We start from the raw sequence: 24,493 nt of genomic DNA, 5'->3' as shown, positions 1-24,493 counted from the left end.
CCTATATATCACCTAGGAAAAGACACATGGTGTTCTGTGCAGAATTAACCTCTTCATTTCTGCTGTTTTCATTTTCAGTCCGCTGCTGTTTGCAGTTTTAACATTTGAACATCAAATTAATTCTAGCAAAAGCTTGTTTTAATTACTATATATATATATATATAATATATATATATATATATATATATATATATATATATATATATATATATATATATATATATAAGACCTTAAATAAATGTTTATTGAGAGACATGATATGAATATGCATTAAAATATATTTATTTGTAGAAATAGTATCTTAGTGGAGATGCTAAACATTTTTATCGTACCAATCAAACTCTATTTGACATGTTTTGTTTGAAATTAGAACTCTAAGTTGTGTTACTGATTGTCAATGCATTTTCACGGAATTTTCTAATACTCCCACACATTTTAGACGAAAATCCTTTGACTTTCTCTGAATAGTGTTCCAAAGTTCATGTTAACCTGCCGAGCCATCAGTGACATTTAACAGATGGTACTTACTCCAGTTGTGGTTATCTGTTGGAAGACATCCAACTCTAAAAAGTTATTGAGAGTTAAACAAGCTAAAGAACAAGGGCCGAGTGACAAAGTCACATGTTTTTTTTTTTTTTATTTACTTTACACTGAAACATAAGTTACGAAGAGAAGGATATTAATAAGACTGATTAAAAAGTATTTATTTTAAGAACACATGTGTCAATAATATGCAGTGGCATTCAAAGAATGTTAGGAAGTGGCAACTATTGTAAAGGCAAACAGAGATAGGACCCTGCTCTGGCAAACACTGCAGTCATCTACTCTCATACTGAAATCAATACAGACATCTCATTCACATACAGTAATTTTTAAATGCAGAGGTTCTTTTCTGTCACAGGGTCAATGACCACTAGTAGAACTTGTTGACCCAGAGACATGCTATAATCAAGCCGAGACCGGGACTAGCTGTTACAAGAACTCACAAAAGATGAATGATTATTCAATGAATCTCGTTTTCCAGGGCAATAACTGTGGAAATGTTCAACAGAGTTTCTGCAGTCAAGATTTTAGATATCTGTCAGAAACTGACTTTCAAAAATAAACTCACCCTGAAAAATATTCACAGAAGCAACACATGTGACCAAATATATGTTATAGGCTTAATGTTACAGAAAAGAACCTTTAGTCTACAGTAGATGTCTTTCTGAGTAGCTGCATAAACAAGGTGGAAGCAAAGTTATGTATTTTAAGACACATTACCATAAAATCACCAGTAGAGGGAAGTACAGTCTTTTGTGTTCAAGATTTCATCAAGTTAAGTTACCTCCAAGATGGTCCACATATTTTCTGCTGTATTATCTATTATCATAAAATGTGTCAATCTTGAATGCCACTGAAAAAGCCATTTTAACATAACACATTTATTTTTTTTAAAGTGAAATTATCAGTGACTACATTGACTATTTACAATGTTGAAAGCAGGCCAACTTATGATTGAAGAAGTCCGCCTTGCCTCAGGTCTGTTTACCACCACTTTCCACTGGCTCTTGTAATGTTCTTTCTCTATAAATCTGCATCTGCTGAGGACAAAGAAAGGTACCCGACAGTCAAAAAAAAGTTTCTTCCTTCTCAAAAACAGAAAGTGCTTACATATTCATGTAGAATATGCAAAGGAACAGCTCAAGTATGGAAAGCAGTCAGTACTAGAGAGTAATCTGCCACATTGTTGCTTTTAATGATTGCTTCTCCCCTGACAAACAGCTCTAATTGGCTCAGTCTCCTACAGTCAATGATATACAAAGGTTTGGAGCTTTGTCATTTGGCTGTGGCTCACAATGAGCACAAGAGGTGTCAGGATGAATGACAGTGCCAGCTGCTCAAACTGTTCAGTGAAGGTGTCGCTCAGCGCTGCCGGCACGCTTCACAAACGGTCTCTAGCATCAACCAGCTGAGCTAACTAGCTTGACGTTGTAGCGCTTCTTCAGCGCTGCGGAGGTGAGGAGGTGAACAGGCCTAAAGGGCATGATGTCAGATTGCGTTTGAGGGGAAATGCGTGTGATGCTGATGCGTATGAGATCTCTCTTTGGTCTTCTTTCCATCTGCCATCAGGGAATCCACGTATCTGCTGAGACTCTCCCCAAAGCTTCTCTTCATTGCCTTTCGAGACAAAATTGAGAAAGTGTTGCATAAATATTGAAGTACAAGGACGCCAGCTTTGAGCAAGAGCAAAATCCTCTTCACAGACATTGAAATGATACTTTAGAAAATGTACAAGGCTGTAACAGGATTACACAATGTTTAAGAATTTTCTAATTGCTTGATGAAAAAGTGCAGAGGAAGATGAAAAAAAAGAATCCTTAACTTTTAGAGGACACCAACTAAACATCATGTACTCAGACCTTGATTGAAAGTACAGTGTGAATAGTAAAGTTTCCAATTTTGTACTCATTTACAATTATATATTAATTGATCAATAGTAGCAATAAAGACATTTCAATCATGACAACTCTCTGAAGATTTTAGCATGGTAATGGTTATGACAATGTTGATGAATTTGGTCTTGGTGGAATAGATCTGCTATGCTGCTGTTGGTTATGGCTGTATACAGGTGGAGCTGGGGAAGGTGGTGGGTTTGCTCAAGTGAATGCTAACTAGCCATTTAAATGTAGAGTAGCAAGTTCATTGGCTGCGTATGCAACATGAACCAATCAGCTTGTGCCAAGTCGTTTAAAGCTGTGAATATCATCAGTTACGATAATACCTATTAGTATGCGCCATTTATAATGTTGCAAATAAATTCTGTTCTTTTAAGCTTTATCAAAGAATCCTGAAAACAAACATGTTAAGCAGCACAACTGTGTTCAACATTGATAAAAATTAAATGTTTCTTGAGCAGCAATTCAGCGTATTGAATTCTGAAGGATCATGTGACACTGAAGACTGGAATAATGATGCTGAAAATTTAGCTTTGCATCAAAGGAATGAATTACATTTTAAAATAGAATATATTAACTGATGTACATAAATATTTTAGTTGAGATTTCATTGTATGCTTAAACATTTCACGCTGAGGAACAAATTGGAACAGCAGTTTGTTTCTCAGCATACAATAGCAGAAGCTTTGTTGCTAGGCACAAGAGTTACTCACCTACCCAATGATATATTCAAATAGTTCGCTTCATTATCTCTGTGAATAGTGTTTAGAAATAGCCATTTGTATCTGTTCTGACCTGTTACCACCTCTTAGACCTTCACAAGGGGACAAAGTAATTACTTCAGTCAGCGCTATTTACATGAATAGCAGTTTTCTCAACGAGTCTAGTGTTCCTTTGGGAGTGTAACACAGTCTGTCGATGACGGGAAAGGATGGTAAGCTGTTGCCACATGATTTCAACATTATTTTCAGACCTTTAACAGCCTTGTGAGCCAGACAAACCTCAATAATAAGATGAGAAAACCCATTATCACAGCTATTCGGCTTTACTAACTACTGAACAAACGACCTCACCTGCAATTATCACACACCCCTGACAATTTTAGCTTTCTTGCTGCCTTTAAACATTATGTCTCTGTATAGCCAACAAAAATGATGGTCATTTTGCATTATAGTCAGTCAGCCTAAGAAGACCATTTCCTCTGATTGCTTTCACTTTGGATAAATTACATGGCTAGTGAACCGATGGACCTGTTTTCTTGTTTAAATGCGTTGAATTTCAGGCAGTGCTTTCTTTATGCTGTGAAGCCTCACATGTTCTCCCAGTAATAATGTTCATAAAACTGTGCCTATTTGAAACCATTGTGGCAGAGCTGCTAATAAAAGCAGTGTGATCTATTCTGCAGTGCGAATAGCGAACAATTTTGCCCTCACACCACAGCACATGCAGGCCTAATAGTCGAGAGGTTTAGACTGAACAATGCACGGGTGATGATTTGTGATATCACATCTTATTGTTAGGCACACATGAGCTGGTATTCTTTGGATCTCAATTGTCATGTCTTAGCCTTTTCCCATCCTGTTTTAAGTTACATAGCATGTCAAGCCTGAGTGTAAGGATTCAGATGCTTTGCTCTGATTGACTAGTCTGTCTGTACACCTTGGCAAAAAAAAAAAAAAAAAAAAATGTTTACCTACTTGTTAATAGTAGATGTCCATGTGAAACACGAGAGATCGGAGGTGAAATACATTTTAATAAGCATGCACTGATTAAAATGTTCATTAGTGTGCAGGGAGTGAAGCAGATCGGATCTTTAAGTCTCATGGCTGGGTCTTTCTAAGTCAGGAGGCAAAATTGCCCTGTGCTGTCCCTCTTTTGCACACTAATAATAACTGTGATAAATTTTAATTAGGCAGGCAAGGGCTGTTGTTCTTGGAGAAAGTCAAACCACTGCATATTTGCTTCGAGTTTTACATTCTAAAATCCAGCAATATGTGCTGAATGACTAACCACTGTGAAATATTAATATGCCTTTTGAATGTAAATTCAATTTAACCTTCTATCTATCTATCTATCTATCTATCTATCTATCTATCTATCTATCTATCTATCTATCTATCTATCTATCTATCTATCTATCTATCTATCTATCTATCTATCCAGGGCTTTTGTAATAAAAAATGACAAAAATTTCTTTGAATTTTCGTTCATTTTAATACTATTATTCTCAATTCCACAGGCAGCATTTACAGAGAAAGAAGGAAAACAAGGCATGTCCGAATCAGATGACTGTGTCACATCCTGTCTCCAGAGATACCTTCATTTTAAAACAAGGCAGGTTTAAACAGCACAGATGTATCCTTCGCTACTTGTGATATCCCACTATCCTGTGCATGCTTTTGGGTGACATTTGACCTGAAAAGAAAAGAAAAGAAAGGTGTCTGAAAGTTGCAGCCAAAATAGGCCTCGTCAAAATAGACCATCCATATGTTAGTCAGAAGAAAAAACAACAACTTTTAGATGGACGTGGTTATGCTTTTGGTAGCTCCTTTGAAGACACTATTAAAACACTGTAGCTATATTTAACAAAGCATACAAATGACATGAACCGGAAGTGCTGCAACCTGAAGTTTGCTGCACATAACCCCCATTAGTATTTTTGTGTTTAGATATTTGCTTTTATTTTATTTGACCAAATCTAGTGTCTATTTTGTTGTACATCATGTATGTACATCATTAGACCATTATGCTGCCTCAGAAGTCTACTGAAATCAGTTGGAATTGATGGTGTTTTCCATAAATAGGACAATTAGTGAGATGCAGGGTGACTTCCTGCGTCGTAAACTGCTTTGGATAAAAACTGTCCACTAAATGCCATTTAATGGAATGTTCTCCTGCTGTAAACATAATGATATTCCGTGTGTCCACACAGTGTCTGTTCTCAAGCTCAATCATGTTGTCAGCAATGACATGCACCGTTTCTCTTGACTGCTAATAAGGCTATATTCCCTAATGCAAGACCGTATCTTATTACAGAATCTGTTTTATAGCCTGTTTTACATGCAAAGATAAACAGTACACTGGTGTTGGGGGAGCTGAAGAAACACAGCTAGACAAGTTTCACTGAAACAAAATCATTGAATAGCATGGACTATAGCCACTGGCAATCCTACTCTATCCTCAAGCAAATATTGGTTGCACCAGCAAAATGAACTTAAATAGATGCTGAAGTTAAACCAGCTATAGCAGATCTGGGAAAGCAATCCCCTCAGTAAAACTTTTTGATAAACTCTGAGACTTGGAGGTTGTCCTGAGGTCCTTTCAATTTTGATGTTTATGGAGTAGTAGCAGCTGCGGCCCCTTCTGGTTTCCACATTTTGCATTTCATCTTTGTACAATTCTTACATTTTTAGAAGTCTATGTGCATTGGAAAAGAGCTTTGTTCATAAAGAAAGGCCCAAGTCGCATTTTCATTGTATGCTCAGTTCTCAAGGTAATTCTTTCTACAAATGGAAAGAGAAACACAATTCTGTGGAAAACATTGCCAAATTGTCCGTTTCCTGCTGTAAAACTTTACTTGGGGATTTCTGTAGCTGCCTGCTCCATTCCACAGGGAGGTTTAGAAAGATGATATGTTGATGATCAGCTCAGTCCTTCTGTCAGTCCTACAGCACAGCCCAAGTCCTATTAATAAACCCCATCATCTGCTTCCCTCTGGATACTTCTCAGATGATTCTGTTCAGATACTTTCGGAAGGTGCTGTCTATAGAGAACTTTTTAAGCAGCTTTCATTTAGATGAAAATAGAAACAGTGCTAAAATAACACCCAATCCAAAGGAAAGCTGCTTCAAGTATGATCAGTTATATTGCTCACAAATGAGGAAAGTTTAGAGTGGTTCATTATCGCTATTATCGCCTTGTACTTGTTAGAACAATTTGCCCTCATGTTTCCAATTATAGGAGCTGACTTTTATCCGCGCTCCATATTTGATGTGAATTTATTTTTGAATGTGTTTTGCTGACTGAAGAAAAGTGCTGACCATTTAACTCCAGTGCAAGCTGTTGTCTTGTAAATAAGACTGTTTGTCAGTTGTTTCTTAAAGGGAAAAAGGTCCAAATACTTTGCAATCACAAATTTTAAATCACAGTTGTCAAAGAAGGAAACAGGCCTCTGATGTTGTTTTTGGAATAGGGCGTTTGAGTCTACTATATATATATATATTATAAAAAAATTATATATATATATATATATATATATATATATATATATATAATTATACAAAAGACTTCTATTACGTTTATACTGACGAAACAATATTTTCTATCCCCTAACCCCACCCTAAACTTACCCCTTAAGAAACCTGTTTGCATTGTTACACTTTTTTTTTTTTTAGATAAACATCATTTACTATATTTAATATTTTTCCCCCTAATGGTTTTACTAATTGTGGGGACATTTGGTCCCACACCCCACAATATAGTATGAACAAGAACACATTAACACATGTATAAAGCAGTGTTGTTCTGCTTCGATGTAGTTTTTGCATATGGGATTTGGCTCCCCCTAGTTGCAATCGCTCTGACAGGAAGTAATTTAATTTAGACCCAGGTAAAAAGAAAGTGAATTCAATGTTAATCTTTACGGGCTCATTCTGATCTGCTGCTGGTTTTGTCTTACCTGTATTCTCTGTAAGTTCTTGTTCCTTTATGTAAAGCTTACATATGTTTTGGAGCACTCATGATGATTTAATTTAGTTCAACACTGTGTTTCCGTTAGCATGTTCGTATACAAGCACATTCTATTTGAGTCAGTTCAGCGATTCCTGTTTTACTATGCAATCAGGGCCTACGTATTTGTGGATGTAGAATTTAATGTGTCTTGAAAAATCCTTTGTGCTTTGCATTGACAAATGTTTACATTTTAGGTTAATTTATCATGTAAATTAGAGATATTAATATTTATAACTGCTTATTATTATGCACAGTTTCACTTCTGATTCATGAATGCATTTTGACGTCTTATTTACATTTCTGCTTTTAGCTGTCAGCTTTATTTAAAACAGCATACATTGCATTGAAGGCATACTTTTTTGCATTCTATGGGAATCATACCTATAATATGAATCCTGACCTATCTGTTCAATTGTACTTCATAGTACTTTAGCACAGAAATCATATGACATTTTTATGAATTGTTCCTTTGTTTTTTGTTTTCCTACATTTTCTCTTTCGGGTTATGAAAAGCTGTTGCATGATTTAAAAAAAAAAAATCCTTTGGTGTTAACAGGATAGTGGTGTTAGAAAATAATGACAGCAAATTCATTTTTAAAATAACTATTCCTTTAAAAATAGCATAAGATGAACTTAAGCTATTTAAATATCTTTAAACAAAAACAAAATTATATTTGAAGACCAGCCAAGTTATATTTAGCAATAATAATACAATAAGCACCACAGATTTGTCAGTACAACTCTTTTGTGGAGAAGTCGTGGCCTAATGGTTAGAGAGTTTAACTCCTAACCCTAAGGTTGTGGGTTCGAGTCTCGGGCCGGCAATACCACGACTGAGGTCCTGAAGGCACCGAACCCCCAACTGCTCCCCGGGCGCCGCAGCATAAATGGCTGCCCACTGCTCCGGGTGTGTGTTCACGGTGTGTGTGTTCACTGCTGTGTGTGTGCACTTTGGATGGGTTAAAAGCAGAGCACAAATTCTAAAAAGACTCACATTTCACTGCTGGTTATATATGCTCTATATAATCGTGTATGTGACGAATTAAAAAAAAAAAAAAAAAAATTAATCCATCCTGTTTTTCGTCGCTATACGCTTTGGTCAAAAATGGAATAATAGAAACAGAATTGTGTCCTTGGCAAAGAAGAGGCTGTATAGTCTGCTGGGTGATTTTTTTTATTTATTTAATTAATTTTTTTTTTTAAGAAGAGAAGCAGGTAGAAGCCTGGAGCTGAACAGCAATATGGGCCATGAAGTCTTGTGGGAACTCGCATAACATCCTCGCTTTGATCTCTTTCCTTATTAGCATCCTTTTGCACCGCAAACCCAACAATGAATACTCCTGCAGTGCCAGTGTTTACAGTGGGATTCATTAAAGTTTGGCTACCGAGACACTCATATTTGATTAAAACATGCATTCACAAATACGTTCAAATGACTCGTAACATAGGCAGCAATCCAAATAGCCTCTGTATTTTGAAATCCCTACCCACGGCCCTTTAAGTGGTAGTTCCATTTATAGAGGTGTTTCACACAGAAGGGTTTAGAAACCAAAAGACTATCAAAATGATGGTAACACCAGTCATGAAACAGAGAATCCCATGCTTTTTTTTTTCTATCGTTACTTAAAGAAACCCAAACAGTGACAGATCTATCATCATTTATTCACCGTCATTTCATTCTAAACAACATATGACGACTTCTGACTTTCTTCAAAAAAGTAGATATTTAACAGAATGTCCAAGCTGCTCTTTGCAATGAAAGTGAATACGGACCAGTTTGGTCTTTAAAAAAAAAATAAAAAAAAATAATTATTATTCTTTCTACCTTGTGTTTAGGTGAAGCAGAGTTCCAAGACTCTCCAAATTTCCTCAATCAGGGACCAGATTCTGCTGAACAGCTCCTGCAGGAGGTGTCAAAGTGTGTGTAGTAGAGGAATTAAGTCAGAAACGAGTGCAGGTAAGATGTTGTCACAGATGGCTCCTGCACCAGCACAATGGCAGCAGTTGAGATTGTCAGGGATGATCTAATTATGTGGGAGTAATGGGGCGGAAGGAATCCTGGCAGCTGCCCCTTCGGCCCCCTAGAGAGTCTCTCTGCCACCATGACGCCATCAGGCCTGATGATGCCTGCTGTTGTTGGCAGACACTCACACTGTAGACTGAATATTTAGGCCCACTGCTTTGCATGGATGGGCTTTCACCTGAATAAGAAGGGCTATAATTATCGTCCTAAAAGCATGGGAATTATTTGATTATTTGCTTGTTTATCCATTTCCATTCTCCCTTTCATTCAAAACCTTGTAGCCCACTGTAATGAATTCACTGTTTTTATTTTCCATTTTTGTTCGTTTTACAGTGATTTTGGGTTTGCCTCAGCTTGATAGCAGTGTTATTTTAGTAATATTATTTATACACTATTGTAGTATTTATTAGTTTGTTCATTCTTTTCTTTTCTTTTAATAGTCCACACAAAAATGGAAATTGTTTTAGTATATATTTTCTTAGTTTTTTTTTCTTTCTTTTTATTTCTAAGCTTTAATTTATTTTTATTTAAATTTTATAATTGTTAATGCTGAAACTTATTTCAGTCATCATAAGATGAGTTGCTTCAGTCATCACGTTTAGACACTAGTTGTGCTGAGTGAGCATGGGCATGTCATTGGTTATGAAGTGGTGTTCTCTTTCAAAGGTGTCGTCCAGTTATTTATATGGGTATGTATGTGTGAAAAACACTTTTAACTGGTTTCAGACATGTTGTAGATGGAATTAAGAACCTAGCCAGTGTACTTTCTTAAAGATGAATATATGTTTCATCCTTCCCCAAATGCATTTGTAAAAATTATAGTATTTTACAAATTTACAAATGTTTGTGCTTGATGAAAGCATGAAATAACTACATTTAGAATGTATTTTCAGTTATAGACATGTCAATCTATTTTTTTAGTATACTTAACATGAAATAAATATATTTGAAATACAATTAAGTATATTTATTTTTCACTAGGGCATTAGTTAATCTTGACAAATAAGTCAAGAATGTGTATTTTAGTAGCGCATACAGGGTGTTTCTAGCCTTGTGTCATTCAATTTAAGTTTATTTGTATAGTGCTTTTCACAATACCAATCTTTGCAAAGCAGCTTTACAGAAAATATCAAGTTTCTATCATATTTAGGAGTAGGTTATTAGTAGTGACTATGGCAGAAATGTGCAGTAAGAATCATGCAGTTAGTTACAAATTACATGTAATCGAACAGATGGTAAACACTATTAACTGCAATGATCATATATGTTCCGATTAAACTTTGCTATTGCGAATAAACGTTGCGATTAAGCAAAATTTGGTAGTTTTATATGTTGTTCCAGGGTTAGCATCACCTGAGGTCATCTCTTCTCAGGTGTTCGGTCATCTTAGATCTTTGTAAGGGTTGGATCCAGACTGAAGCTTGTGTAATTCCTAGTTGCCTCGGGATGTTTTAGAAATTCTGAGTTCATTATTTCATATAAATTATGAGCCTTACTGGCATTTATTGTTGGTGTGTTTGTGAAGCCCAAGCCAGGATGCCAGAAAATGTACATCTTTTAGATGGCTCCATCATGTACTGCAGGTTTATTGTGTCTATACATATAATAGCACATCCATACAAGCACAAATTTCAAAAACTAACTGCTGCCTTTTCACTCATAATGCTCCATTTACTCCATTCAGGTCCAAATACATTGTTCATTATGAAAGTAAACTGGCAGCAACTCGACGGCTCAATTGAAATTGTTAGACAAGGTCAGACTTGACATTATTGACACCTACATGCTAGATGTGTTCTGAAAAAAGCACCATTTGTTACTGCAGAGAAAAAAAAATAGTCAGTGATCTTGAAAATAATACAGAATAACTGTTAAAAAAAACCAAACAAACAAAAAAACTGTTCTATCAGGTAAACATGTCGCAATGCATGGAACCATTATCTACTTTCAAATAATAATGGTGGGTGAAAAAATCATAACACTTTGAAATCCTGCTATAAAAACCAGGTCATAACAGATTAACTGCCATCAGAAGCTGGTAATTTTCCAGCAGGAAACCCTGCAGTTTTTTGAGAGCTGTTGATGTGATTGCTGAGTGTCTTTTAGGCCTGTAAAAAATATCTGTTTGATATTTTAAAAATTCTTGGAAAAATAAGTTGTTCTGGGTTAATTCTTGCTCTCACCATACTTCATTCTGAATGAATAGGAGAAGTGCTGTGCTAATTATGCTAATGTTATTACCTTGCCAGGGATTTCGCCAAGACGCACGGATAAACAAGATGTCGGTAATCAGCATGTTTTGGAGTGATAATGATTCTGTTGACCCATCAGAGACCCAATTAGGTGTGAGCACACAGGACTCCCCTCAGTACCATCTTGTTTCGTTTGCTCCATCAGTGCCTGCTGTTTGGTATTCTGGCTTTCAATTAGGAGCTCCACTTTGAGACCAGCTGGGTCTCGCTCAGACCCGTCCATGTTGGCTCGCTAATCCAGCCGTGTTCAGTCAGCCCTGCCTCCTCTAATTTAATCGCAGGCCTTTCTCAAACTCGTTAAGGTTGATTATAACAAGAGCAAATCCCATATCGGCTTATGTCCACCAAGCATTTTTTTTGCCCTGATTCTCATATCTTACTACAGTTTACAGAAGATGCTCTGGCTGGCGAGTGTCTACAAGCACGCACTTTTGCTTACCAGCAGAATAAAATAAGATAATACAGAATAATGTTCATGTCAACATTTACAAAACTGTTTTTTGAGACTTTGGGATTTATAATACCCACTCTGCTCCTGAGCTGTGTCTTCTGTAACTGAGATTTTTAATAAACGATGAAGGTTTGCAGGGGAATACTGTGGAACTGAATCAGACACTTTAACTGTTTATTGCTGCAAGCTGAGATTTGTGAAAGACATGGAGGGAAAGCGCTATTGGTGGTAGACGTATCAGAATTCCTTTACGTTGGGCGGGTGTTTCACCATCATTGCGTGGGATAAGATGTGTGAGGTTGACAATAATTAGCAGCTTCTTTCTTCCTGGGCTAATTTTAGATGAATTCCACCCATAGTGTGTCTCTCATTTGTCATCTCAATGTACAGTCATGGCCAAAAGTTTTGGCAGTGACATTAATTTTGTGTTTTGCAAAGTTTGCTGCTTCAGTATTTGTAGATTATTTTTCCACATTTATATGGTATATTGAAAAACAATGATAGGCATATCATAAGTTTTAAAGGCTTTTATTGGCAAAATAAATAATGAGTCAGTATTTACAGTGTTGACCCTTGTTCTTCATAACCTCTGCAATTCGCTCTAGCATGCTGGATATTAGCTTCAGGGCCAAATCCTGACTGATGGCAATCCATTCTTGCCTTATTAGTTCTCGGAGGTCTTTGTTCACCCCCTGGAGCCATGTGAGACACTATTTCTTATGGATGGGCGCTTTTTATTTAGCTTCTTTTGGACTGATGCATGCAACACCCGCTGAGTGGCATTAAACAGCTTGAAAGACCAAAGACAATTTTTAATGTAACTCCAACTGGATTTGTCTGAAAGAAGAAAGCTATGTACACCTAGGATGACTTGAGGGTGAGTAATTTATGGGCTAATTTTCATTTTTGGGTGAACTAACCCTTTAAAATGACACAATTTGCCTCTTTAATTCCTAGGTTTTAGTTTTATGGGCGAAATGTATGGATGCAAGATATTTGGTGAAGATGTTGTGGTTTACATTGCATTGTCATTCAGGGTATCTATCTAAAACAATGTGAGCACTTCAGCACATGAAATCTGATCTTGGAAACTTTTCTGAGAAGTTCTTATTTTTCCTTACATCATCAAAGATACCTGCTGAGAACAGAAAACGCATATGTTGGCATGAATATTCATGTTTGCCATTCACCAGTGGGTGCTGGAATTTGATGTGAACATTTAACATTTGTGCTTATGAATATTCATAACCCCAATTCCAGGTCAAAAGTGAACATTTAGTTGTAGTGATGCACTGGTCTTCACTGCCGTCGGTGGATTCTCATTTCTATTTTGCTAATGTGTAGATAACAAGTCCTCAGGCCGCAGAAACACATGTAATAGTCTCCATTTTCATTGGCACTGCAATAAAAATTATTCGTTCTCTTTGATCTCAGAAGCCAGCTGTTTGAAACGTCTCAAGGTTGGTTATGTTCTTTTCCCCCACAGTTTTATTTTCAGAAATAAATGAGGTTATTCGGTCCTTCATATTTTATTAGCTGCTTTTCCTCAGCTCTAAATATTTCTCTCTCACCTTTATTATCCAGTGTAACCGAATGCTGTTTGAGTGACAAATTAAATAGATTGTTTAAAGCATGACAGGCAGTTTTCTGACAGAAACCTCATTTAACTAGCTGCTCTTTTGACAAGATTTTGACATGGACTTGTTCTGCAGTCTAATCATGACTCACTACATATTATCTGAGTTTAGAGACCAAAATGTGATTACTATGCCTCAGCCGTCAGAAAGTATAAAATTTTTAACACAAAACATGAAACCAGTTCTGGTCAAACAGACTTTTATTTAAACTGTCTGCACGTTAGGGTCCCTTTGGGACGTGCTGGCTGTATTTTGCCTATTGGCAGAACGGCTATATTGCTTCAGCGTATGTGTCAGCTATTGTGAGCTCTTCAATACATTGAACATGGCAGAGATTCCGTATGTCATCCGCCAAGCAGATGTCTACCGCAGATGTCCACAATGCATTCAAATACAGCAACCGAAGTCAAAGAATACCAAGCCGTACAGAATCAGCAATAATGAAGGTGTTAGGCTCCGTGATCCTTTCATTATACATGTATTTTACAGTGAGCGTGAATCACTGCAAAGCCTGCCTGAGGCGACGCTATTGCAAATCTATAAAAATCTGTCTTGAGTCAACCATGACATCTGTGTACAGCAGCAACTAGAGATAAAGTCTATAATTATTGTGACTCATGGTTTGATTTAATTTAGGTTCTTTGTTAAAAAGACAGATTAAAAGAACAGGTGGGGAAATGACTTAACAGAGTTGTAATTAACAGAGCGAGTAAATATTTGCAGGGAGTAAATGTTTTCTACTGTTGTGCTACTCTCTGCTAATCAGTTGCCTTGCAGTTGTCACGTTAGGGCAGATTAGGAAGAAAACAGATCTGCTGGAGGAGGAACCGCAAATGTGTGCTGTGGAATTCTGGGATTAAGTGTCACTGTAATTAAACTGCTCCGTTCACCCAAAAATGTAAATTCTGTTTCAGTGAAAGTGAATGATGATCACGGCGGTCCTTGGTCCCTATATTCATTTTCATTATATGGACAAGAGCAGCTCGGACATTCTGTTAAATATCTCCTTAGAAAGAGAGTCATATGAGTTTGGAACAATTTGAGGGCGATTAAAATGTTTGGGTGGACTATCTCTTTAGCACATTTTAGGATTATTTAAAATAACAGCAACAACAACAACAACAAAAAACCTTATTACTGAAATAACATATACTTTAAAATAACATACTTAAGTGCAAACATAATATTTTTGGACATTTAATTGCATTGTTTTTACAATTAAATAAAAATGTAATATAGTTTAAATTGATTGCTAAAAGTAAGAATTTATAGTAAACTAAAATATACTTAGATTAAAAATTGTATGTGATGTATTTAAATATAATATGTTTGTAGCAATGAATTCAGTATTTTAAAATACATTAATTGTAAAATTATTATTACCTAAGTACTTTACATGAAACTTATGTTTGGGACTGTTTGAGGCTGTGTTCTTTCTTTTCTGTTTCATTAAGAAAGTCACACAAGTTTGGAGCAACACAAGGTTGAATAAAGGCTGATTTTGGGTGAATTACACTTTGGCATTGAATCATTACATCTCCGTTTTATTACTTTTGCAAATCTTATAAGAACTGACTCTAAACACAACAAGTGTCTTGTTAAGAAATTGTCCTTCGTGAAATTTGTAACATTTATTTAAGTTTGGCACCTCAGAGCCCCCACATATAAAACATGAAAAAAATATGGTATACATACCATTTTTTTCATGTGTTTTTCTGCAGTGTGTTATTTGCTGGGGTCAAATGAAATCCAAACAGAAACAGTATCACTAGAAGGGATAACATTTCTATAAAAAAAAAAAAAAAGAATATATTTTTAATACAGCACTGTATTATTATTGGGGTTATCAGCTAACATGGAAAAGAACAGGAAGATTTCAAAATGTCTGTAGTTATTTTTACGAAGACATCATTTGTGTGACCCTAAACATAAAAATAATAAAGTCCGTCTTGACAGAACAGGGTTAAATGATCCGTGCTTGATAATGGAAATAGAGAGAGTTTCTGGGGGAGCTGTGAGTCATTAATCAATCTACATTTGAGACTGGAAACTGTCACATCCCTGCTGGAAGCAGGAGCACAGACATCTGTGGAGTAACAGTGTCTATGAATAGCACCAGTGTTCATGGCTGTGGTTAATCAGGGGACAATATATCCTACCATTCATGAGGCTTATACATTAGAGATATCCTCAGTCTGAAACAAGCATGAATCAGTGAATATGCTGCTTGGGGTCAGACATTTGCACTTAAAACTTGCATAGCACCTTGAATCATCCAGAAAGTTAGTTCACCTTTTGCATAATAGATCTCAAAGTGTACACTTGCTAGAATCTTAAAGGGTTACTCCACCCCAAAATGAAAATTTTGTCATTAATCACTTACCCCCATGTCGTTCCAAACCCGTAAAAGCTTAATTCGTCTTCAGAACAAAATTTATGATATTTTGGATGAAAACCGGGAGGCTTGTGACTGTCCCATTAACTGGCAAGTAACTTCAACCGTAAAGCTATGAAGCGACGAGAATACTTTTTTGCGCATCCTTGTGGCGCGGCTGACACAGAAGAGCATATACTGCCTGCGTTCAGCGGATATTCTCCAAAATGGCACTACAGTGATGGGGAGAGACACAGAGTTGACAAATTGTTAAATAAAGTTGTTATTTTTGTTTTCTTCATGTACAAAAAGTATTGCCATCGCTTCATAACGTTACGGTTGAATCACTGATGGCAGATGGACTATTCTGACGATGTCTTTCATACCTTTCTGGACCTTGACAGTGTAATTTACTTGTCAGTTAATGGGACAGTTACAAGCCTCCTGGTTTTCATCCAAAATATATTAAATTGTGTTCTGAAGATGAATGAAGCTTTTACGGATTTGGGACGACATGGGGGTAAGTGATTAATGCAAAATTTTCATTTTGGGGTGGAGTTTCCATTTTATTATGCCTAGATTTTATTTTATTTTTTTCGTTTCCATTTAATTTTTCATTGTACTTGTTGAAGTATTTCTAGCTTTACCCAAACATACCAAGGAAAAGAAGGTTACATACACTTTTCATTTAAAGAAAATAAATGGTTAAATGCCATTTTATTCAGAAAGACGTCTCAACACAGGTGATCTTATTTTTTGTGCTACCTTAAAAGGTTTGCCTATAACCAAATGATGTGATTTGCTCATACTCTAGCTTTGTTTTGGCAATAGTATCATAGTCATACAGAGGAACAGACCAGCCTGCTTTTTGGGTGGTAACAGGCCATGGCAGCCCGTGGTGTGAGGTGTATGTGCCAGCAGGGCGGCAGGTGTCATGATTTAGTGCTGGAGCCAAAACTCCGCCTGCTTTCTTCAGTACCCATCTGTTTGGGGATGAGCGCAGAGAAACCGTGCTAAAAACACAGATGACTAAATGGGTCACTCACAGTGTTCACTCTGAGGTCTGAGCGGGAAATAGACAGAAACACTGAACATTTCATTTTGCCTCCAACACTCTTTCCATGATGTTTTAGGGTTCTGGATGTTTGTGTTCACTTATGCTCTCCTCTTTCAGTGTCCAATTCTAATGATTCTTCAATTTGAGATATATATATATATATTTTTTTTTTCCAATACATATGTATCTTTTTAATATCCCACTTAATACTTACAAACCTCTCACATTTATTCTTCCTCTTTGTGATGTATATTTGCTTCATAAATCCATTACTTATGGATTTTTTTAATAATTTACTGTATACGTTTTTTTTTTAACCTCACATTTGTAAATACATGCAGCTGTCCATAAATGCATTTCTATGATAGAGGCCACATTTTAAGAAACCTCTCATCTTCACGAAGAGTTGGATCACTTCTGCCAAAAACATTTTTAATCAGTAGTAATAATTCTAAACCTCCATAAAAGATAGAATGTACTTTAAAAGCAAAACTGCATACAGGACTTGTCTCAGAATAAGTTTTGAATTAACTTTATTATTTTTTTAACCACCACTGATAAAGCTTTCATGTTAAGCATACATATCACAATGTTTTGTGCTTTAATTGCAAACCAGAATCATTAAAAATGTTGCAACATTTCTGCACATGATATTTTGTTTTTTCCTGCACATTACTCAACACTTTCACAGTAAAATGGAGCGTTAAAATGCCCTGTCACATTTAAAAATGATCGTACACCCAACACTAAAGCCTACCTAAATCTAATCAAGATATAAACATTGCTGAAGCAACCCTGCCATTTTATCTTGTTTCTACAAGTCTTTAATATTTATGTATAGCCTATGTATGTAGCTATGTATGTTTCAAGGGACTCATACCACACCACCATGCAATGCAATTGCAGTGCTGTTCCAGGTGAGCTACTGAGCAAGTTTACAATATCCCAAGAGCCATAAATATGGAGCTGGTTATATGATGCAAACATCAAAAATTTATTAGTTTACAAGCAATGTACCATGGTAATTTATATAAGTTTTAATTGATATTCTGCTCCTGTAATCATTGTGTGAAAAAGGAACAAAATTTGTTGATGTTTAAATACCATTAGTATTCATTTCAGCTGGAGACTGTAATGAAGTGCGTGGAATTTTGCATATTGCAAAAAATGTAGATGTAAAGGCACATTTTTCCAATGAGTCTATAATGAGGTACAAATGTAAAAATAAATGGGATATAAGATAATTTATACTATTTCAAGCACGAGGACAACATACGTACTTGTTAAAAAGATTAGTTGTGGTATAAGCCTCATATCCATAGTGATTTATTACTATTAAAGCATTCAAACGATTTATGAGATTCATTTTGCATTAGTTTTTTCTATGGCTCCACTAAATATACTGAAACAGCATTACAATCAGTTCATATGAGGTTTCCTATCAGATCTCACACGGCGAATATTAACAAAATGCCCCATTTTCACAGTACAATAATGTTTCCTGATAACTGCAGTGCTACACTTGTATAGCACCTGCCTTACACTGGGCTTCATGAAAAAGAAGCCAATCCAAGTCAAGTTATCAGCCCCAAATACAGTTGCATGTAGCAGCTGCCAGATAATGGGACAGCAGCTATGTGCCACTGCTCTGACCAACTCATCCGTCGCACTACAGTGAGATTACAAATATATCAGTCTGACATTTGAGTATCATTAGGTAGCTGAAATAGGGAGAGCAAGGCTTGAAATTTAGTTGTTTTGAGATTTTTAATGACCACGGGGGTGATTTGACATTGCCGATGGCCTGGAGGCTGAAACATTCAACGCTACAGGAATAAATAGCCATAAAATTGCAGGAAGTCTTTTGTTTATAGGAAAAGTAATACTAATTTAATGAGCAGTCAGTACTTCAAATTCGTGACCCATTTGAGTAACAAGCACCATTTACAGGTCCACATTATTCCAGATAACTGAGAATGGCAAATGCGATTGGCTAGAGGGATGAATGCCACACAATGACCTTTCAAACACCTCTATTAGCTGCAGCTAGGACCGTCTCAGAAGATCTACCATTTAAATACCTACCAATCTCAGTCTTGCATACTTTCAGACCTGTTTCAGGAAAGCCGTACAATGGTGAATTTGTCTTTGGTTTTAAAATGGACATGAAAAGAAGAGCTCTCTCTTCCTTGTATCACCTGCATTTATCGAACTACATCACGAACATGTGTTCCCGAGCGAGATGGATCACAGGTCAGACCTATTTCACGTTTTCACTATGGGGATTTTTCACAGTTCCCTACTCATTATCAATGAATAGGACTTTAATCTGCTCTCAGATGGTTACCGCTCTCCAGGGACCCCCTCTACCCTTTTCATCTGTAGCTTTGATCAGAACCCAGTCAGCCTCTCCTGTGCTTTTACCCTGAAACTTGTTTGTTTCTGACTTTCCAAAACTGTAAAATTATGAGACATTGTAGTTTTTGCTGCACCTTTGGCTATGTGAAATAAATGTGATGCAAGATGTCATCCCTTTCACTTAAAAGTGCATTCTTAAAAGCAACTCCATGCCTTCCTGCTTCGGGCTGCCTGCTCTGGATTTAACTTCTTCATTCTCAGAGTTTCTAGGCTGTTTAAGACCAGCCCAAATGAGCATTTCTTAGACTTTTAGTGCTACTGTGGCTCCTGGTCCGTGTAGTCCCCGATAGTAAGTCTCAGCTAGTTTCATTAGATATACAGTATGCAGCTCTGGAAACTGACTGACTTGTTCAGGAAACTAGTGGAATATTTGACAAATGAAGTGCTGCTTCTGTCATTTTGTTCTGTTGTGTGGCCTCAGGGTTTGGAGTTGGACAGCATTTTCTGCAGGTGCTTCTTTGTTTGCTGTTAATTTATATATACAAAAAAAAAATACATCTTACAAATGCATTTCATAGATATAATTACTTGAATAGGTTCTCTTCTATTATTAGAATGTTTTTTTAATTTCGTAATTAAAATTGATATTATTATGTGGGGGACATACCGACAAAAGGTAAATAATATTGAAAGGCATTATAAAGACATTTTTAAAAATACAGTCTTTACATAAGTTAAGTTCAGCACAATGTGTTGGAACACAGAGGTCACAGAGAACACCATGGTCTTTATTAATTAAACACAGGGGTAAATCCAACATGGAGAACAGGAGGAAGACACACGTATGGAACTGGTTGACCCAACAAAGCTGAACTGAAAGGACTGGGGCTTATAAAGACAGGATAACGAGGGAGCTAAGGAGACACACATGGGGTCAAATCAACAATCAAGGAGAGACAGAAACTGGGTCACAGGGAAAAAAAAACACACAGACAAGTCCATAGTTCTGACAGTAATAACATCACAGAGAGGAGCCTCAGAACTCTTAAATATAAGACATTTTAATATTTTTATGACAAGGCAGATTAGCTCAAGTTGTAAATTGTCACATCATGTGAAACCCAAAAAGTTAATTATATTTATCAATTAATCATTCATGATTTTACATAGACCACTGTTCAGAACTTTTTGGTTTTGTATTTTTTTTTTCTTTGAAAGAAATTATCACTTTTATATAGCAAAGATGCAATAAATTGATCAAAGTAAAGACTTTTATAATGTTGCAAAAGATTTCTGTTTTGAATAACTTATGATCTTTTGAACTTTCTATTCTATCCTGTTCTGAAAAAAATGCATTATGATTTACACACAAATATATTAAGAACCATGATTGTTTTGATGTTTGTTTTACTTTGAAAAAAAAAAAAACTATACGTAAACACTTATTTTATCAATTTTTTTTTTAATGATTTAAGATGTGTACAATTGAATGTATAGCAGTGTGAGGAAAATATGCTAATAGTTTTTACTTGTTCACACTGCATGAGATTTTGTAGAAATCTTTAAATTTGTTCCTTGATCATATGAAACCAACATGAATACTGCACAAAGAGTGCATTTCTAGGACCATGGCATGTTTAAACTACCTTTTTAAAAGACTTTCCCATTTTATTATTGTGGACACACTTATGTTGTAACTTCAGAATAGGTCACTCAGTGTTTCTGACCCACCCCACAGGTGTCCTAGTTCATTGATTAGTAAAGGCAGGGAGCTTGGGTTTGATTGACATCAGTGCACTCCAGCGCACTCATACATTTTTGAAAAGAGAGCAATTAAAAGGAATCCTTTCACTTTGGTAGATCAGCAGTACAAGACTAAATGTTCTTTTGCTTGATTTAAGATTACATAGTGCACCCTTATATTTTCATCTGTGATGAAAGGGGCCTTTGGAACACTTTTCTAAGCTTAAAACTTGTCTGGAAGTGTTTGATGAATAAATTGCCCCTCCAAAGACAGTTTGAAGTATCAGTGCAATCTTTCTACTTGTAAACAAAGATGAATCTTCTTGGACAAGACAACAAACTCTCTTAGAGCTTTACAATTTATTTTCACAGCTCCATGCATTTGACGACAGTGCATATTTGGCACCTATATTTTTACAGCTGCTGTCAGCAAACTCCTTGCTCTACATTTATGTCACACTTTTAATAACTGTCTTTGTATTGTGCGCTGTATTTCCTATTGTTTCTTTGACAGAATTGCGTCTGGTTTTATTAACAAGCATCTTTTCTCAGAGTTGAAATTTGGGTCTCTTCTGTCTGTTTCAGCCAGCCAACGAAATATATTATAAATAGCCCTGTGGCAGACATTGGATGTTTTTTTTGTTTTTTTTTTAGATTTTCTCAGAGAGTCTTACTAAGTTATAGATTAGCATAGAATAGAATAGAATAGAATAGAATAGAATAGAATAGAATAGAATAGAATGATATACAGTACAGTATCTGTCTAGACTGTATTATTTCCAAAGTATTTCCGAAGTTCTCATAACTTTCAGAATACATATTAAAGTCTCTATAGGTTTTTTTGAAACATTGATACAACTTAAAAAGAAGAAGAGAAAAAAAAACTTTAGTTACTTTATCTAAATAGGTCATTGTTATTATGATGGAAGATTGACAACTTGACATTTTAAGGTTATACAAGACATTTACTATAATTAAGTAGGTTAATTATATGACGAAACTTAAAAAAAAGAGCCTTTTCTGTATCCAAAGACTAAATGAAATGCATTGTAACCAGATAAATGTCAGGGTGACTTTGACATGCAAACAGCTGAACTACAAAGTACCTGAAGAATGTCCTTAAAAGACCTAAGCTAAAATGTGGTTTAAAGGGAGCTGTATTTATTTATTTATTTATTTATGTATTTATTCCCACTGTTACATTGACCAAATAAATAAATAAAAATAAGCTCTAATATTTTGCCCAGTTTTATGCCTCTTTTTTTAAATATATAACAGATTCTCAGATTACTCTAGATGAATAGTTTCATGTGATGAACACAGCTGTAATGATTTAGAATAATATGGCTCACTCCCCGTTGTGGGTTATTACATTACTTACATTTGTCATTTTCCATCAGCATCAGATTGGGTCTCAGCTGTGCCTTGGGGCTGATGGGACGACATTGATTCTTGCCCGCTGTAACCTCATTGGCATGCCATAGGTGTGACAATTAGCCACTGAGGACCTCTGCCAGGATTGTTTGAAAAGTGTGGCCGCTGATCTCGAACGTGGATTAAATATTTATCATGTGCTCAAGCATTTCATCAGCCTGGAGATGAAGAGCCACCTGAGGAGAAGGTACAATCACTTAAATGATGGAAAAGATGGAGTGAAACCAGAAACACGGCTAAAAGAAGCCGGACTCTGTTGTATCTGTGTGGCCTGGCTGTCAGTAGATGCCATTATTATATATTAATAATATTATGATTCAAAAATAGTTTCTCCAGGTGTTTTTAACTAGGTATTATGTGAGTCTAACATACATGTTATAATCAATCAATCAATAAACTTTTTTTTTTTTTTAAGACAGCATGACCCATTCAACCCGGCTGTGTCCATTTGATGCCTGAATGGGAGATCACAGATTTGCTCAGAAGAGGTGAAAAAATTTACTTGAACTAAAATAGTTCACAGCTAATGGTGACACAAGACAGCCTATTTGGGCCACATTTGCTGCAAAACACAAAGCTTGGTCTGTACTTAACTGTCTATGCAAGAATTCAGTGAACCATCTGTGTTAATAAAAAGAATACTGAAATACTAAACAAATGTTCTTTTTTTCATACGTAACAGTGGTAGATGCTTAGGTGCATAGCTGATATGTAATTTATTATTTTTTTGCTAAAAGTACATCTAAGCACATCAGACTACCTCATGCTTTTATAGTACATTTCATAAGAATTATGATCCCTTTAAAAACCCTAAATAGAAATGTTCTTTCCGTCAAGTCGTCTTTGACATTTCAAAGACTCACATCACTTTTTATGACTAGAAGATTTCCTTACAAGATCAGATCCTTGTTTAAAATGTCACTTTATAGCCCTTAAAAGTGCTGAAAGGAGAATCATACTTGCTAACATATGTATCAATGGAAATATGGATATATAGAAAACAATTTTGTAGTACTTCATGTAAATGTATTTTTTTCTGTAATATAATGTTTGTCAATCTAGAATTCTGATGATTAGTTTCATCAGGTCTTGTTTTGTTGGCCTTTGTCTTGTTCAACTAAAGCTTGATGTCTGGAAGCACAGTATGACACAGAGTCTAATTGTATCTGGTTCAATACATGCCACAGTCTGAACAGTGTTACTACAGTTTTAGGTCACCTATATTTCTGCTCTTTACGCTGAATTGTATAGATGTAATGAAAGGAACAGGTCTATATTTGAGAAGGTGCGAGTAGAGTTATCAAACTGGTTGTAACTTTTGCATTAACCATCAAAATGTGTACGCACAAAACAGCATTAATAGGCAATTTATTTGGAATAATAATGAAAATGCATTAAATAATTGCTAGTTCAAGTCTGATTGTACTTTCAGACTACTGTTTTATGAGTACTGTGAATTTAGGCATTCCACTCATTTCACACGTTGTTTTTCACATTTAGCCATGGTCTTTATGAGTAAGTAATTGAATCATTCATTTGACCAGTTTGTTCAAAAATATTGATTCCTTCAAGTGACTGGCTGAATGCAAAATTGCATACTACCATACTTCTCATTATTTTTGCTTTATATTTATAAGCCAGAAATAGTAAGAGTAGTACTCTAGTATTCCATTCTAAACTGTCTTTATGAGTGAGTCATTGAATCATTTGCTAAACCAGTTTGTTAAAAAGTACTGATTTATTCATAAATGAAACAAGTGACTGTCTTTATGCTTTAAGTGAATCATGTACTAATCAGATTTATTCAATAACACTGATTCATCCAGGAATGAAACAAGTAACAAGTGAGTCACTGAATAATTCATTCAATGGTTTTGTTCAGTAACGTCACTATGAAACAAACTGCGGTTGATTCTGCTTTGGTGTTATTTACAACATCATCCAATGGAAGAGTATTTAGTAGATGAATAAATGACAATGCTGTGTTTAAAATGT

General features: G+C 35.7%; 1 long non-coding RNA gene across 1 annotated transcript; it reads left to right on the top strand.

Moving 5' to 3' along the window:
• Positions 1–7,034: 7,034 nt before the first annotated feature.
• Positions 7,035–23,815, top strand: LOC122136518. Its single transcript, XR_006154187.1, has 4 exons — positions 7,035–7,127; positions 9,006–9,126; positions 22,465–22,685; positions 22,914–23,815. It is a non-coding gene; the product is annotated as an uncharacterized LOC122136518 (long non-coding RNA).
• The last annotated feature ends 678 nt before the right edge of the window (positions 23,816–24,493 follow it).

This window comes from Cyprinus carpio, chromosome B3 (assembly GCF_018340385.1).
Source record: "Cyprinus carpio isolate SPL01 chromosome B3, ASM1834038v1, whole genome shotgun sequence".
NCBI lineage: Eukaryota > Metazoa > Chordata > Actinopteri > Cypriniformes > Cyprinidae > Cyprinus > Cyprinus carpio.
Note: the sequence above shows the minus strand (reverse complement) of the source record. Positions and strands in the feature narration are given on the sequence as shown.